Consider the following 16610-nt stretch of genomic DNA (forward strand, 5'->3'; position numbering starts at 1 on the left):
TTATTTTTTATTTTAATCCGTCCTTTCTAATCCATTTTCTACCACTTGTCACTCTTGGTGTCTCCTAGTCGTTAAGGCAAATAATATTGGCTAAAAATGCTTTTTCCTATCGATAGCGTGACATCCTCACGCTCGGGATATATATATATATATATATATATATATATATATATATATATATATATATACATACACACACACACATATATATGCACACACATACATACATACACATATATATGTACATATATATATACACACATATACATACACACACACATATATGTAAACACATACATATATACATATGCACACACACATACATGTAAACACATACATATATACATACACACACACACACACACACACACACACACACACACACACACACACACACACACACATATATATATATATATATATATATATACACATACATACATACATACATATATACGCAATTATATGCATACATACACATGTATACAAAAATATACAGTACATACACAAAAACATACACACGTATATACACGCACACACACACACACACACACGCACGCGCACACACACATACACACGAAGGCCCCTGGCCACATTTTTTTTTAACCCAATGCGGCCCCCGAGTCAAAAAGTTTGGGGACCCCTGGATTAGATAGTACTTTATTGATTCCTTCAGAAGAGTTCCCTCTGGAAAATTACAAAGTTACTCATTACTAATAACGCAGTTATTAGATAACTGTTCACTAGTACTTGAAATGCAAAGCAGAAGCTTGAAATGATGTAAAGCTTTCAATTAGTTAAAATTGTATTATAATTGTTTAAAAGGCAAAACTTCAGCATAGTCTATAAATAAGTATTTAACTGTATTGCTCAAAGTAATATACAAAGTAATACTGGATACAAGGTAATGTACAGTCTTTCAAAGCTCTGCTTGGACCACCAATTTTTGACCCCGGTATTTGTCAAATCCCAGTTACGGCCCTGGCTGTAAGTGGGAAAACACAATAAACCAAATCGTTTGAGAAATCAGACTAATTTAGTACATGGAAACCCAAGTGACTGTCAGGAATCAAGATTATTTACTAATGGAAGACGGGGCTTGGCAGAGGTTTGTTTCTACTCCACTAATAAAAACTGAACATTTTCTAAAATCCTTTTTTTCTGGGAAGCAAATACCTGACAGTAAATATGTCTTCTAGCAATAAATGTGATGCATTTCAAACATGTTTCCTATCTAACCTGGGAAATGTTGCAAGAAAACGTAGTGGTAAGGTTTTTTTCTGGCAGCCGTCGGGTGAAAAACACGTCTGCTGAGTGCCTCCCAAGACTCATCAGTAACATACACACGGTGATTCAAGTGTGCACTTAAATGCAACTCCCCAAAAGCCTGCATTTTAGAATACTCTTTACAATATCCGTCCCGGATCTCCCTGTCTCTTTCTCATGCTTCCTAAAGCGAGGATATTCAACTGTATTTTCTGGACCACAGGGCGCATCGGATTATAAGGCGCACTGCCGATGAGCGGGTCTATTCAGGTCAATTTTCATACAAAAAGGTGCACCGGAGTATAAGGCGCATTAAGAGCTCATTGTGAGGGGCGTGGCCTGCGGACCTGCAGCAAAGTGGGATGTGCCAGGACCGGCTTCGAGATTAGCGACAGGTGCGTGGATGACACAGCTGAGAGTGTTTGTCTGATCACCTGTCGCTCTGTTAAAGGCAGCAGTCAGGAAGGAGAGGAGGGTTGGATGGTGGAGAACGAAGCCGAGCGAGAGCGAGACACGACACAACACGACACTGAAGACAAAACATTCGTGTGCTCACTTGAGGAAAAAAAGACAACTGCTGAAAAGCACACAAAATACTTTGCACATTTATTAAAGAACAAAACTTTTTTGTAAACCTGGAAGAGCCTGGGATGTCGATGATTGGTGGTCCAAAGTACCCGGAGGAGCTAGACTTCCACAGTCATATTATGATTTTTTTTCTAAATTTAAAACGCTTCCTTATGGCCTATATAACATGTAATGGTGGTTATTTGGTCAAAATGTTCCATAGATTATGTTTTACAGACCATCTTCATCTTCTTATTTACATGGCTCACCTTCGACAGCGTCTTCTCCCAGTCATCTTTGGTGTAGCGGTGTAGCGTGCAAGGACGGGAGTGGAAGAAGTGTCAAAAGATGGAGCTAACTGTTTTGATGACATTCAGACTTCACTTCAATCAATAATGGAGCAGCATCTCCTCATCTGTGGCTCACTAGTGCAATAACAACGCCGGAAATGTGTCCCGTCCGACCGAAACTCTCTAATAACTAAAGTTATTTGGGTGGATAATGTAAACTCACTACACCGGTATGTTTTAGTGCTTTCATGGTGAGTTTACTGACAAATATAAGTTAGAACTTTACTCTACTTTGTACTAGAAATGGCAATAGTGGAGGATGAATGTCCCATAAAGAAGAAGCCTATCAACTATAGTGTCGGCTTGAACTACAAAGGAGGACTCGCGCAATTTTTCAGTACTTATGCAGATCCAAAATACACATCAGCAGGTACCAGAAGGTAGGAATAGTTGTTTTTGCATAATATTGCGAACCAAAACGCCAAATAACGTCTTACCTTATACACACACCATAATATTACTCATATGTTGAAGTGCAGTACAATCAATGAAGCGGTGAGGCTTCATGGCTTACCAAAGTCTTACTAAAACATGTTGATAGAATTTTGAGCGCTGTGTGTACTGTTCTGTATTTTCAATGGAACACATAAAAGGTTTATGTTGTTTACTTGAGTCATATTGGAGTCTACACGTATCTCTTATGTGTGACTGCCATCATATGGAGTCTACACCTATGTCTTATGACTGACTGCCATCGACTGGTCATACTTATTTCACCATATACCAAATAAAATAGCTACGAGGTCGGTAAGCAAAACCGGAAGTATTCCGGACATTAAGCGCACAGGGTAATAAGGCGCACTGTCAAGTTTTGAGGGGAAAAAAAGGATTTTAAGTGCACCTTATAGTCCGGAAAATACAGTACTGACTGCATCTGAAGTAAACAAGCTACAGCAACACCTTAGACACATGACAAAAAAAATGCCAAAATGGAGAGGACTTAAAAGGGTGCCCTGCATACTTGCCAACCCTCTGGATTTTCCCGGGAGACTCCCGAATGTCAGTGCCCCTCCCAGAAATCTCCCGCGGCAACCATTCTCCCGAATTTCTCCCGATTTCCACCCGGACAACAATATCGGGGCCGTCCTCGCTCACCTGAAAAGGAGACTATTATATAAGTCTCCGTTATCCATAGGTTTATCTATAACCCATAAAGTAAGCAGGCACGCAGCTATTTCTCAGCGTGTATTTATTCCAGCCGGCACGTTAATACACTGACGCACAACATCCGGACTCCCATCATGCATTGCTTCAAAACTACGGCAAGTAGTAATGTCCAAAAAACATAACAGAGACGAAGCAGAACAACGGAGAAGAGAAGTACGCTTGCAAGTTCCACCTTACTCAGTGGCCTAGTGGTTAGAGTGTCCGCCCTGAGATCGGTAGGTTGTGAGTTCAAACCCCGGCCGAGACATACCAAAGACTAGAAAAATGGGACCCATTACCTCCCTGCTGTCAGGCTTGGACTTGGTCTTGGGTTGTTTTCCCGAGGTGCAAAGCGAATGGAGTGGAAACGGCATGAAGGTAAAGACATCTTTATTTTAACACTAAAACTAAAAACAGGAACCAACAAAAAGCGCGCACAACGGCGGTACAAAAAAACTGGGCTATGAAACAAAAGACTAGCACAAAAGCAATTAAATATAAACATGAAACATAAACTTGCACTGTGGCATAAATAACAAGAAAACTTACTGTGACAAGGGTATGAGAAAAGCAGCATGGATATCATGGGTGCAGGAGGTAAATGTGGCTTAAATAATGAACATGATAAGTGCAAACAGGTGTGAGACAAGACAGGTGAACTGATTGGTCGTCATGGTGACAAAACAGGGAGTGCAAAGGTCAAAAGCACCTGGTATTCCTGGGCAGTCTCCCATCCAAGTACTAACCAGGCCAGACATTGCTTAGCTTTGAAACGAGATTGGGGATGCTCAGGGTAATATGGCCATAAAACGTCACGATCAGACATGACAGATGAAAACTAATAAGTTGGCATGGTAACAAGACAAGGAAATGCGAAATAGAACTAAATGTCCAAAAAACTAAACCGAACATGACCAAAACAAAACATGAACCATAGGTGTGACACCTGCTTGAAACTCAGCATCAAGGGTTGGAATTGGGGGTTAAATCACCAAAATGATTCCCCGGGCGTGGCCACCGTTGATGCTCACTGCTCCTCTCACCTCCCAGGGGGTGATCAAAGGTCAAACGCAGAGAATAATTTGGCCACACCTGGTGTGTGTGTGTTACAATCATTGGAACTTTAACTTTAAAATGATTGGAAAAAAAATATTTCAGTTCATCGAGGACAGCTGGAAGGGGAAGGGGTATATTCGGAGGTCTCCAGGTTGGCAAGTATGGTGCCTTGAGGAACGCCTCAGTCATGGAAGGTTAAAACCTTTAACTTAACTTAACTATAACTTAACTTAACTTTGACTTTTAACAATGCAATGTGTTTACAGTGGTCCAAGTTCCTCCATACAACAAGATCACTCTGGTGTTCTTGGGAATTTGTTGCAAAAATGTTTTTTCTCCCAAGTTTTGAACTGAACTCTCCAACTGCTCAATACAGAAATTTATTTCCCCTGTTTTCATCTGGGTTTTTTTTTTATAGTGGGACCGATTCATCCTGTCTTGAGTGGTTTGTTTCCCTTCCTTTTTCACTTATTCGCTCCAGATTCCGCCTGGTGTTTATATCCCCCTTACAAGAGACAGGAAAAGATTTAATAGAATTCATTACCACAAAAGCTGGACGTCCCAAATGTTTATAGCTCACACACAAACACACACACACACACACACACACACACACACACACACACACACCGGATGTTGGGGTCTATAAAAGCCTAAACATAGAAGTAGTGTTTGAGAGTTTTAATGACTACAGTCAAGTCAACATGGTCGTTCAATTACAAAGATTAATTTTCTCCAGAGCACAAGTTGCCGGTCCGGATTCGCAGCAACGTGGTAAACAATCGCAGGGTAGAAACCAGCGGCAGCCAAAGATGACGTCGGAATGCATCCTATAAAACATGCAAATAGTCCCTTCTCCACATTAAAGAGGAGCGGTTACGAATATTTTGACGACATGCGTTTTGGAACTCGGAATCAAACCTCTACGACAGCAGCGCCGTGGGACAACGCGACGCTCAAGTCGAGACACGCTCCTTGGAAAAAAGACTGAAATCCTAAATGTCCTGTGAATACAAGTGCAGCACACTTCTTTGCTCATGAATAATTCTCAGAGCGAAAAAAGCAGACTCTCCGGGGTTCCGGTTGTTGTTTTTGTTTCGGTTTTCTTTGGCATTTTGGCACCTGTTTTTGCCCGGAGCGATGCTTTTGTTCAAGGGTAAGTCACGGCGGGCCTTTTGATGTACAGTGTAAGTGATGCGCCGAGAAGGAATCGCAGTTGCGTGGCGCGGTTGGGAGAGTGGCTGTGCCGGCAAGCTGAGGGTTACTGGTTCGATCCCCACCTTCTAGCATCCTCGTCACGTCCGTTGTGTTCTTGAGCATGACACTTCACCCTTGCTCCTGATGGGTCGTGGTTAGGGCCTTGCGTGGCAGCTCCCGCCATGAGTGAGTGAATGTGTGAATGTGGAAATAGTGTCAAAGGACTTTGAGTACCTTGAAGGTAAAAAAGCGCTATACAAGTATAACCCATTTACCATACATACATACATATATATATATATATATATATATATATCCATCCATCATCCATCCATCATCTTCCGCTTATCCGAGGTCGGGTCGCGGGGGCAACAGCCTAAGCAGGGAAACCCAGACTTCCCTCTCCCCAGCCACTTCGTCTAGCTCTTCCCGGGGGATCCCGAGGCGTTCCCAGGCCAGCCGGGAGACATAGTCTTCCCAACGTGTCCTGGGTCTTCCCCGTGGCCTCCTACCGGTTGGACGTGCCCTGAACACCTCCCTAGGGAGGCGTTCGGGTGGCATCCTGACCAGATGCCCGAACCACCTCATCTGGCTCCTCTCGATGTGAAGGAGCAGCGGCTTTACTTTGAGTCCCTCCCGGATGGCAGAGCTTCTCACCCTATCTCTAAGGGAGAGCCCCGCCACCCGGCGGAGGAAACTCATTTCGGCCGCTTGTACCCGTGATCTTATCCTTTCGGTCATGACCCAAGGCTCATGACCATAGGTGAGGATGGGAACGTAGATCGACCGGTAAATTGAGAGCTTTGCCTTCCGGCTCAGCTCCTTCTTCACCACAACGGATCGGTACAACGTCCGCATTACTGAAGACGCCGCACCGATCCGCCTGTCGATCTCACGATCCACTCTTCCCCCACTCGTGAACAAGACTCCTAGGTACTTGAACTCCTCCACTTGGGGCAGGGTCTCCTCCCCAAACCGGAGATGGCATTCCACCCTTTTCCGGGCGAGAACCATGGACTCGGACTTGGAGGTGCTGATTCTCATTCCGGTCACTTCACACTCGGCTGCGAACCGATCCAGCGAGAGCTGAAGATCCCGGTCAGATGAAGCCATCAGGACCACATCGTCTGCAAAAAGCAGAGACCTAATCCTGCGGTTACCAAACCGGAACCCTTCAACGCCTTGACTGCGCCTAGAAATTCTGTCCATAAAAGTTATGAACAGAATCGGTGGCAAAGGACAGCCTTGGCGGAGTCCAACCCTCACTGGAAATGTGTTCGACTTACTGCCGGCAATGCGGACCAAGCTCTGGCACTGATCATACAGGGAGCGGACCGCCACAATAAGACAGTCCGATACCCCATACTCTCTGAGCACTCCCCACAGGAATTCCTGAGGGACACGGTCGAATGCCTTCTCCAAGTCCACAAAGCACATGTAGACTGGTTGGGCAAACTCCCATGCACCCTCAAGAACCCTGCCGAGAGTATAGAGCTGGTCCACGGTTCCACGACCAGGACGAAAACCACACTGTTCCTCCTGAATCCGAGGTTCGACTATCCGACGTAGCCTCCTCTCCAGTACACCTGAATAAACCTTACCGGGAAGGCTGAGGAGTGTGATCCCACAATAGTTGGAACACACCCTCCTTGAGGAGAGGAACCACCACCACCCCATATATATATATATATATATATATATATATATATATATATATATATATATATATATATATATATATATATATATATATTCATTTCATGAGGGAACCCCTCATGAAACAGTTCTGTAGAGATGAAGTAGTGTTGTGATTTTTTTTCCCACACATACATATATACATATATATATACACACACATATTATATATATATACATATATACATATATATATATATATATATATATATATACATATATACATATATATATATATATATATACATATATACATATATATATATACATTACATATGTATATACATATATATACATTTATATTTATATATATATGTATATATATAGACATACATATATACAAATATATATACATATACATACATACATACATATATATACAAATATCTATATATACATATATATATATATATATATACACACATATACATATATGTACATATATTTATACGCCCTGCGATGAGGTAGCGACTTGTCCAGGGTGTACACTGCCTTCAACCCGATTGTAGCTGAGATAGGCACCAGGGCCCCCCGGACCCCAAAGGGAATAAGCGGTAGAAAATGGATGGATATATATATATATATACATACATATATATACATATATATATATATATATATATATATATATACATACATACAATTATATATATATGTATGTATATATATCTATCTATCTAATATATATATATCTGTGATGAGGTGGTGACTTGTCCAGGGTGTAACCCGCCTTCCACCTGATTGTAGCTGATATTGGTACCAGTGCCCCCCGCGACCCCAAAGGGAAGAAGCGGTAGAAAATGGATGGAGAGAGATATATATATATATATATATATATATATAAGATTGTGTGACTGGTGGGAAAAAGAGAGCTAATGACGCAGGGCTTTTTGGAACAAAACTGTTGACTTTAAACAGAAGTTACTCTCCAATTTCTGCCTGATTGCCTACTTTTCTGAGAAGCTTGCCCTACATCCAACCAGACCCTCGGTGAAAAGAAAGTTTACCATCTCGAGTGACATTTGTGATGAAAATCATCACTCTCCACATGCTGACGCAGGACACCTAATTCGGTGTCAGTGAGAACCAAGTTGTCTCCTTGGGTTGTTTTGATAAAAAACGTTTTGTTTTCTTTTTGCGCCTTCCTTCTACTCTTCACCGCTTCACTTGGGTGCACCTCTTAAAAGCATGTTGTATGTTTAAGCGCACAAATTAAGACAAAAATACTTGTTTTAAATCAAATGAAATTGAATGAAGACATTTGGGCACCTGTGTTTGCTTAATATTAAGTCTGCCCCTGATAATGAGATTTATTTGGGAAAAACCTGACTTTATCGTTCAGACTGCGGTCGCATCGGATACATCCATCCATTCATTTCTACCGCTTGTCCCTTTTGGGGTGGCTGGGGGTGCTGGAGCCTATCTCAGCTGATCAACCTATCCCCAGGTGCGTGTTTTTGAGGTGGGAGGAAGCCGGAGTACCCGGAGGGAACCCACGCAGTCACAGGGAGAACATGCAAACTCCACACAGAAAGATCCAGAGCACAAGATTGAACTCAGGACTACTCAGGACTTTTATGTTGTGAGGCACATGCACTAACCCCTGTCCACCGTGCTGCCACATTGGATACATATATGATTTATTTCACATACAAAAAAGGTGTTGTACTTTAATTGTAGGTGAAAAAAAAATATTGGAATCGACCCGCATTTGTGAACACAACCTTAGACGTCTTTCAAACCAGAATTTCTGTAAACAACCTGCAATATGAAAAAAACATTTAAATGGAAAACACCACAACCATTGCACAAAGGTTAAATCGCCGATTTTCACTAACTTGTCGCCCTTGAACTCTTGCAGCTAAAGAAGCAGATGCTTGAGAACCTGCAGGTCTGCTGGGTCAGCAATCAGTGCTGAGTAGTAAACAAACACGGGGGGAAAGACGGAGTGCTGATGGAGTGAAGAGACCAAAGCTGTGAGCACGGGTGAATTTTGATAGCTGGAAAGTAACTGTTAGGAAGAGTGGTGAAAGTGCAGTGAACAGCAGGTGACCTCAAGGATAAGTGGAATGATGAAAATGGTTTCCAAATTTCAAATACGGTGGCACCTCGGTTTGTGTTGGACAGAGACCTAAAAGTACAAAACTGTAGTCATTTTTCTCATATCTCAAAATCCAGAATGTATGCAAAACCTGTATTTGGAGTTACACTATGGAACAGTTCAATTCAATGAGAAATCCAAAGACAATCATTTTAATATACACAAAAATTAGGCTTTCTAACCATGACAAAGTGTTTATAATATTGTTAGATTTATTATTTGGGCATTTTGCTACAGTTGTGGTCAAAAGTTTACATACACTTGTAAAGAACATAATGCCATGGCTGTCTTGATGTCAAGACTTGGACTATGGGATAGTTTCTTTTTCCGATGCAAGGGAAAGTTGGCACGAGCAAGGCGTGAATGAAGGTACATATTTATTTATTTTACTAACAAACTACAAACAAAGGAAGCAAACAAAAGGCGCGCATGAAACTAAAACTAGCAATATGGCATGACTATGGACGAAACAAAACCAAAACTCAATAACTGTGACATAAAAAACTTACGTGGCATGGATAGAATGATAAAACAGGCATGGCATGGCATGAAGGAAGTTGAGGTAAAGTCGCCAGGCTGACCACCTGGCAATTACAGGTTTAAATAATACAGGTGATTAGTGCAAACAGGTGTGAGACATGAGGACAGGGGCGTGACATGAGGACAAGGTGAAACTAATGAGTTGCTGTGGTAACAAAACAAAACAGGATGTGCAAATAAGGAACTGATTATCCAAAAAACAAAAACAAACATGACCAAAACAAAACATGATCCCATAGACGTGACACTTGAGCGTACAATAATTTCTACAACTCTTATTTTTTCGTGATAGAGTGATTGGAGCAAATACTTATTGGTCACAAAAACTATCCATGAAGTTTGGTTCTTTTATGAATTTATTATGTGTCTACTGAAAATGTGAGCAAATCTGCTGGGTCAAAAGTAAACATACAGCAATGTTAATATTTGCTTACATGTCCCTTGGCAAGTTTCACTGCAATAAGGCACTTTTGGTAGCCATCCACAAGCTTTTGGTTGAATTTTTGACCACTCCTCTTGACACAATTGGTGCAGTTCAGCTAAATTTGTTGGTTTTCTGACATGGACTTGTTTCTTAAGTATTGTCCACACGTTTAAGTCAGGACTTTGGCAAGGCCATTCTAAAACCTTAATTCTAGCCAGTTTTAGCCAATCCTTTACCACTTTTGACGTATGTTTGGGGTCATTGCCCTGTTGGAACACCCAACTGTGCCCAAGACCCAACCTCCGGGCTGATGATTTTAGGTTGTCCTGAAGAATTTGGAGGTAATCCTCCTTTTACATTGTCCCATTTAAAGCACCAGTTCCATTGGCAGCAAAACAGTCCCAGAGCATAATATTACCACCACCATGCTTGATGGTAGGCATGGTGTTCCTGGTCTCACCCTTTTCTCCTCCAAACGTATTACTGGGTATTTTGGCCAAACAGCTCAATTTTTGTTTCATTTGACATCACTTGGACAAGGTCATGTTATCTCACCTTATGAAATATAACCTACTTCACTCATTATTAATAATTTATTTATTTATTTTGATTGTTATTACTTATGAAGTATATTGTGAATAAGTTGAAAACAGGAAGTGAACAAGAGTTTTAGCGACTGCTATGTGAAGGAAAAGGAGTAGTATTAAATAAGCTCCGCTTCTTCCTACTCCTTTTCGAACGTGTTGATGAGAGAAACTGGAAATTGTGAAATGTTGTATGCATGCATGTTCCAAATAAACACAAACAGAAAAAATGCTTCTGAAAAAAGTGCACACTGCAAAAACTGAAATCTAAGTAAGATGAAATATCTCAAATAAGGGTGATATTTGCTTATTTTCTGTCTGATAAGATAATTCTTCTCACTAAGCTGATTTTACGTTGGAGTGTTTTACTTGTTTTAAAGGGGAACAATATCACAATTTCAAAAGGGTTAAAAACAATAAAAATCAGTTCCCAGTGGCTTGTTGTATTTTTTGAATTTTTTTTCAAAATTTTACACCTCCCGGAATATCCCTAAAAAAAGCTTTAAAGTTCTTGATTTTCGCTATTTACGATCCGACTGTCCATTTCCCTGTGACGTCATACAGGGCTGCCAATACAAACAACATGGCGGTTACCACAGCAAGATATAGCGACATTAGCTCAGATTCAGACTCTGATTTCAGCGGCTTAAGCGATTCAACAGATTACGCATGTATTGAAACAGATGGTCAGAGTATGGAGGCAGATAGCGAAAACGAAATTGAAGAAGAAATTGAAGCTATTGAGCGAATAGCTATTGACGCTATTCGGCCATAGCGTGGGTGTACCTAATGAAGTGGCCCATAGCATGGCTGCCTTATTAGCATCGCCGGTAAAATGTCCGGACCAAACGATCAGGACTTTCGCATCTTGTGACACTGGAGCAACTTAAATCCGTCGATTTGTAAGTGTTTGTTTGGCATTAAATGTGGGTATCTAGTTTCAAATGTACATACAGCTAGCGTAAATAGCATGTTAGCATCAATTAGCGTAGCATGTTAGCATCGATTAGCTGGCAGTCGTGCCGTGACCAAATATGTCTGATTAGCACATAAGTCAACAACATCAACAAAGGTGAGTACCTTTGTGATTTCGTTGACTTAATCGTTGCAAATGCATCTGCAGGTTATCCATACATCTCTGTGCCATGTCTGTCTTAGCATCGCCTATCAAATGTGAAGACACTTCGGCAAATTCAATGGGGGTCTGGCGCAGATTTCTTGCCAGTGGTGCAACTTGAATCCCTCCCTGTTAGTGTTGTTACACCCTCCGACAACACACCGACGAGGCATGATGTCTCCAAGGTTCCAAAAAATAGTCGAAAAAATGAAAAATAACAGAGCTGAGACCCGGTGTTTGTAATGTGAAAATGAATATGGCGGGTGTATTACCTCGGTGACGTCACATTCTGACGTCATCGCTAAAAGACCGATAAACAGAAAGGCGTTTAATTTGCCAAAATTCACCCATTTAGAGTTCGGAAATTGGTTAAAAAAATACATGGTCTTTTTTCTGCAACATCAAGGTATATATTGACGCTTGCATAGGTTTGGTGATAATGTTCCCCTTTAAGGGTTTTGGTCATAAATGATCTCAGTAAGATTGTTAGGTCTTGAGTAAGGATTGGATCCCAAGATTCAGAGACGGGAGGCGGAGTTGAATCACAAAAGAAGATTGTCTTTAATAAGTTCAAAAAGGATAACTCAAGGCGATGGGGCTAAAGTGCACACCATGTAAGGGGACTAAACTGAAGGAGGACTCTCGATGGTCAGCAACAGGTTCAACGAAAACGTATCTCGCTTACTGAGGAACTAGGGAACAAAAACACCAGATGTAAGGAATGGTGATAAGAAAGGAGTTGGTTGGATGCGAGTTGAGCATGTGGGCATGGAAAGCACAAGTGTCATTAACCGGCGAGGAGCAGCTGACTGTGATGAACTTAAATAGAGCTGAGTAGCGAGTAGTCGCAGGTGTGCCTAGTTGGAACTAATGGATAGAGGAGAATTAACACAAAAGCAATACGGAGAAGACAGGAAAACAACAAATACACAACAAAGATATTACAGCTTGTTGCTGAGATTTGATGACCTATATTGAGTAAAACATGCTTGAAACTAGAATATCAACATTCTCAAGTATAAAACTACTTTTTTGAAAGTAATATTTTCTTACTTAAAGCAAAAACAAAAAAATCATGACGCTGAGCGCTATAGATGCGCGGATAGGCAATTATATCATCCGCATCCGCATCTCCAAAGTCGTCATCCACCCGCCGTCCACCCGAACCAACATTTTAACAGGACTGTACCCGCCCGCCAACCGCCTGCTGAAATACATCAGAGGTTGTCCGCCTATTACCACTCAGAGAGCTATTTAAACCTGTTTCACAGAGTAACGATGACAATTGGAGCCGCCAACATTCCCGCTACTATCAATTAGCGTTCATCTTGATTTAAAGAATAAGGGCGTGCTGTGAAACCATTGCCTTAGACACCTTCAACAACATGTGCGAACCGATTGTTGGTCCGGCAACATGTTTTGTGCAGCTTCCGCAATCACACGTTCAAGATTGAAAGGCATACTGGGTGATACAGAGTACACTGATGGTTGTGATATAAACAACTTTAACACTTACTAATATGCGCCACGCTGTGAAGCCATTGCCTTATACACCTTCAACAACATGCACGAACCGATTGTTGTTCCGGCAACATGTTGTGTGCAACTTCCGCAATTACACGTTCAAGATTGAAAGGCATACTGGGTGATACAGAGTACACTGATGGTTGTGATATAAACAACTTTAACACTAATATGCGCCACGCTGTGAAGCCACACCCAACAAGATTGACAAACACATTTCTGGAGAACATCCTCACAACATAAACGCAACACAACAAATGCCCATAATCCTTGGTATCTGTGACATTTCCTGAATATATTTTACACCCCCGCGCCCCCAACCCCGCCCACCTTACCAAAGCAGTCATTCAAGAGAATAATAGCGTCTCTTGTTGTCTTCTTCGCTTTATGACACGGGTCTTATATGGTACTTTGAATGGCAAAGGATATCGGTTCTGGTTAAACCGCCACCCGCCCGAATCTAATTAAAATCTATTTTTTCGTCATGTCAACCGCCCGACCCGCGGTTTATCCGCGGACTCCGCAGATGAGACTACAAACCGCGCATCTCTACCGAGCGCATATCGTTATGTCAAGATAATGGCACTAGCATTTACTTAATTTAAGAATATTTTTCAACATATTGAGCAAAAAGGTCTCTTTTTTTCTACCAAGACAAGTGCACTTGTTATTAGTGAGAATAAACTAATTTTAAGGGATTTCTGGGTTCATTGAGTTTAGCTAATTTTACTTGTTTTGGAAAGTCTTGACAAGCCGAATTTTCTTCTTAGTTCAAATAAAATACCCCTCATTTTTGTATTTTTTTTTCTTGTTTTCGAACACTGACTTTTTGCAGTGCATGACTATGGTCTGGCGTACTTGTACTTTTTTTTTTTAGTTTATTTCTTGCCTGTGAATGTGAGTCTGTATCATGGGTGTCAAACTCTGGGCCGCGGGCCAAATCTGGCCCGCCGTGTAATTTAATTTGGCCCTTGAGGCAATATCAATTTAGCATTAGAGCTGGCCCGCCGGTGTTATACATCTGTGGTGCCGCTGTAACACCACATTCACCGCTAATACTCATACTTGCCAACCCTCCTAATTTTACCGGTAGACTCCCGATGTTCAGTGCCCCTCCCAAAAATCTCCCGGGGCAACCATTCTCCCGAATTTCTACTGATTTCCACCTGGACAACTATATTAGGGGTGTGCATTTAAGGCACTGCCTTTAGCGTTCTCTACAACCTGTCGTCACGTCCGCTTTTCCTCCATACTAACAGCGTGTCACATAATATTTGTGGCTTTTACACACACACACACGCACAAGTGAATGCAACGCATACTTGGTCAACAGCCATACAGGTCACACTGAGGGTGACCATATAAACACCTTTAGCACTGTTACAAATATGCGCCAACCTGTGAACCCACACCAAACAAGAATGACAAACACATTTCGGGTGAACATCCACATCGTAACACAATAGAACAAATACCCAGAACCCCTTGCAGCACTAACTCTTCCGGTAAACTTCCAGCAAACTGACCAATAATTAACATTTTATTCATGCATTTTCTCTTGCTACTTCAAGGCTTGAAAGTTTGGTTCATTCATTATTGTTATTTTTTTTTTCAAATGTATTATTAGCCTGTGGAAAAAAAAATTATATTTACCTCAGAAGATTGGAAATAGAAAAAAAAGACATACCATTTTTATTTAAATTGTATTTGATATGCCATTGATATTTTTTTAATTATTATTATTATTATTTGAAACTGGATTTTGCATGTCACTAAAGTTATATAAGCCTTGCTTGTTCAATATTTAATGCAAAACTTGTTTGGGTCCCTATTAAAAGGGTAATTTGTTCAACCTTAGCCTGCGGCTTTGTTCCCTTTAAAATTTTGGCCCACTCTGTATTTGAGTTTGACACCCCTGGTCTATATGGATTTAGTGTTTGCTACTGTGCCTTGAAGCCTGATAAAGATGCATTCAGGCTATAAACGTGTTCAGATGAATCACAGGAAGTGTCAATCATTGCATCGTTGTTTTGCAGTTGTGATTGACTTCTTGTTCTTCAGACAACTTGAACTCCGGAGAAGATCAATCCATCAATTTGACCAAAGTCGATCCTTTTTATAGTCTTTTTTTGGGGTTTTTCCCCCTAGTTAAAAGTTAATTTTCCTCCATTTCTGTGAGGTCTGTGCAGACAGAGCCACTGACCCTTGCAGCATAAAGGCTACTTTTAATCTTTTATTACCACGGACACATAAAGATAAGGAACTCATCCTCGGTCTAAAATAGAGTGTTTGGGAAGTAAGATTTAAGGTGTTTTGCCCTTCCTGCTGAGCTCAGCAGTCAAATGTCTGTTTCCTTGATCTCCTTCAACTGCTTTATTGGCCCTCCTGTTTTACTGCTTCCATGAATTGTTTCCTAAGGGGTGATCCACTTGAAGATCTTCATACATAAAACCATCCTCCTTATTTTTGGCCTTTTTCACTGCTTAGATGAGAAGGCAATAAGTGAACCCTGACTTAAGCCCTCGGTTACAAAAGGGAGATGCCGCCGGTCGATGGATGAGGCAGCGATGAAAATGTTGGGTTCAAATAAAGAAGCTCTTTATTTGTGAGGGTAACACAAAAGCAAAACATTCCTCCTTGGCCTAAAAAGGAGGACGCTTCAACTCTGAATGCACTATGTCTTATTATATAGCACTTTTTTTTTTAGTTTTGTTAGAAATAAAAAAGTGCTATTAGTAATAAAACTGTGCATACTAAGAATCTTGCTTCCAGCTTGTTTGTTGCAAAACAGTACGAGGTGGTACCTCAGGACGCCGGTTTGATTGGTTCGGCAACACAGCTTGTACCTTGAAAAATACATTACCAAACAGCATTAAAATTAATTTAAATCAAAATAATTAATGTTTTGTCATGACTTGTCAACATACTTGTCAACCTTGAGACCTCCGATTTTGGGAGATGGGGGGTGGGGGGTGTGGTTAAGAGGGAAGGAGTTTATTTACAGCTAGAATTCACCAAGTCAAGTATTTCATAAATATATATA

This window comes from Nerophis ophidion, linkage group LG22, assembly GCF_033978795.1.
Source record: "Nerophis ophidion isolate RoL-2023_Sa linkage group LG22, RoL_Noph_v1.0, whole genome shotgun sequence".
Lineage (NCBI taxonomy): Eukaryota > Metazoa > Chordata > Actinopteri > Syngnathiformes > Syngnathidae > Nerophis > Nerophis ophidion.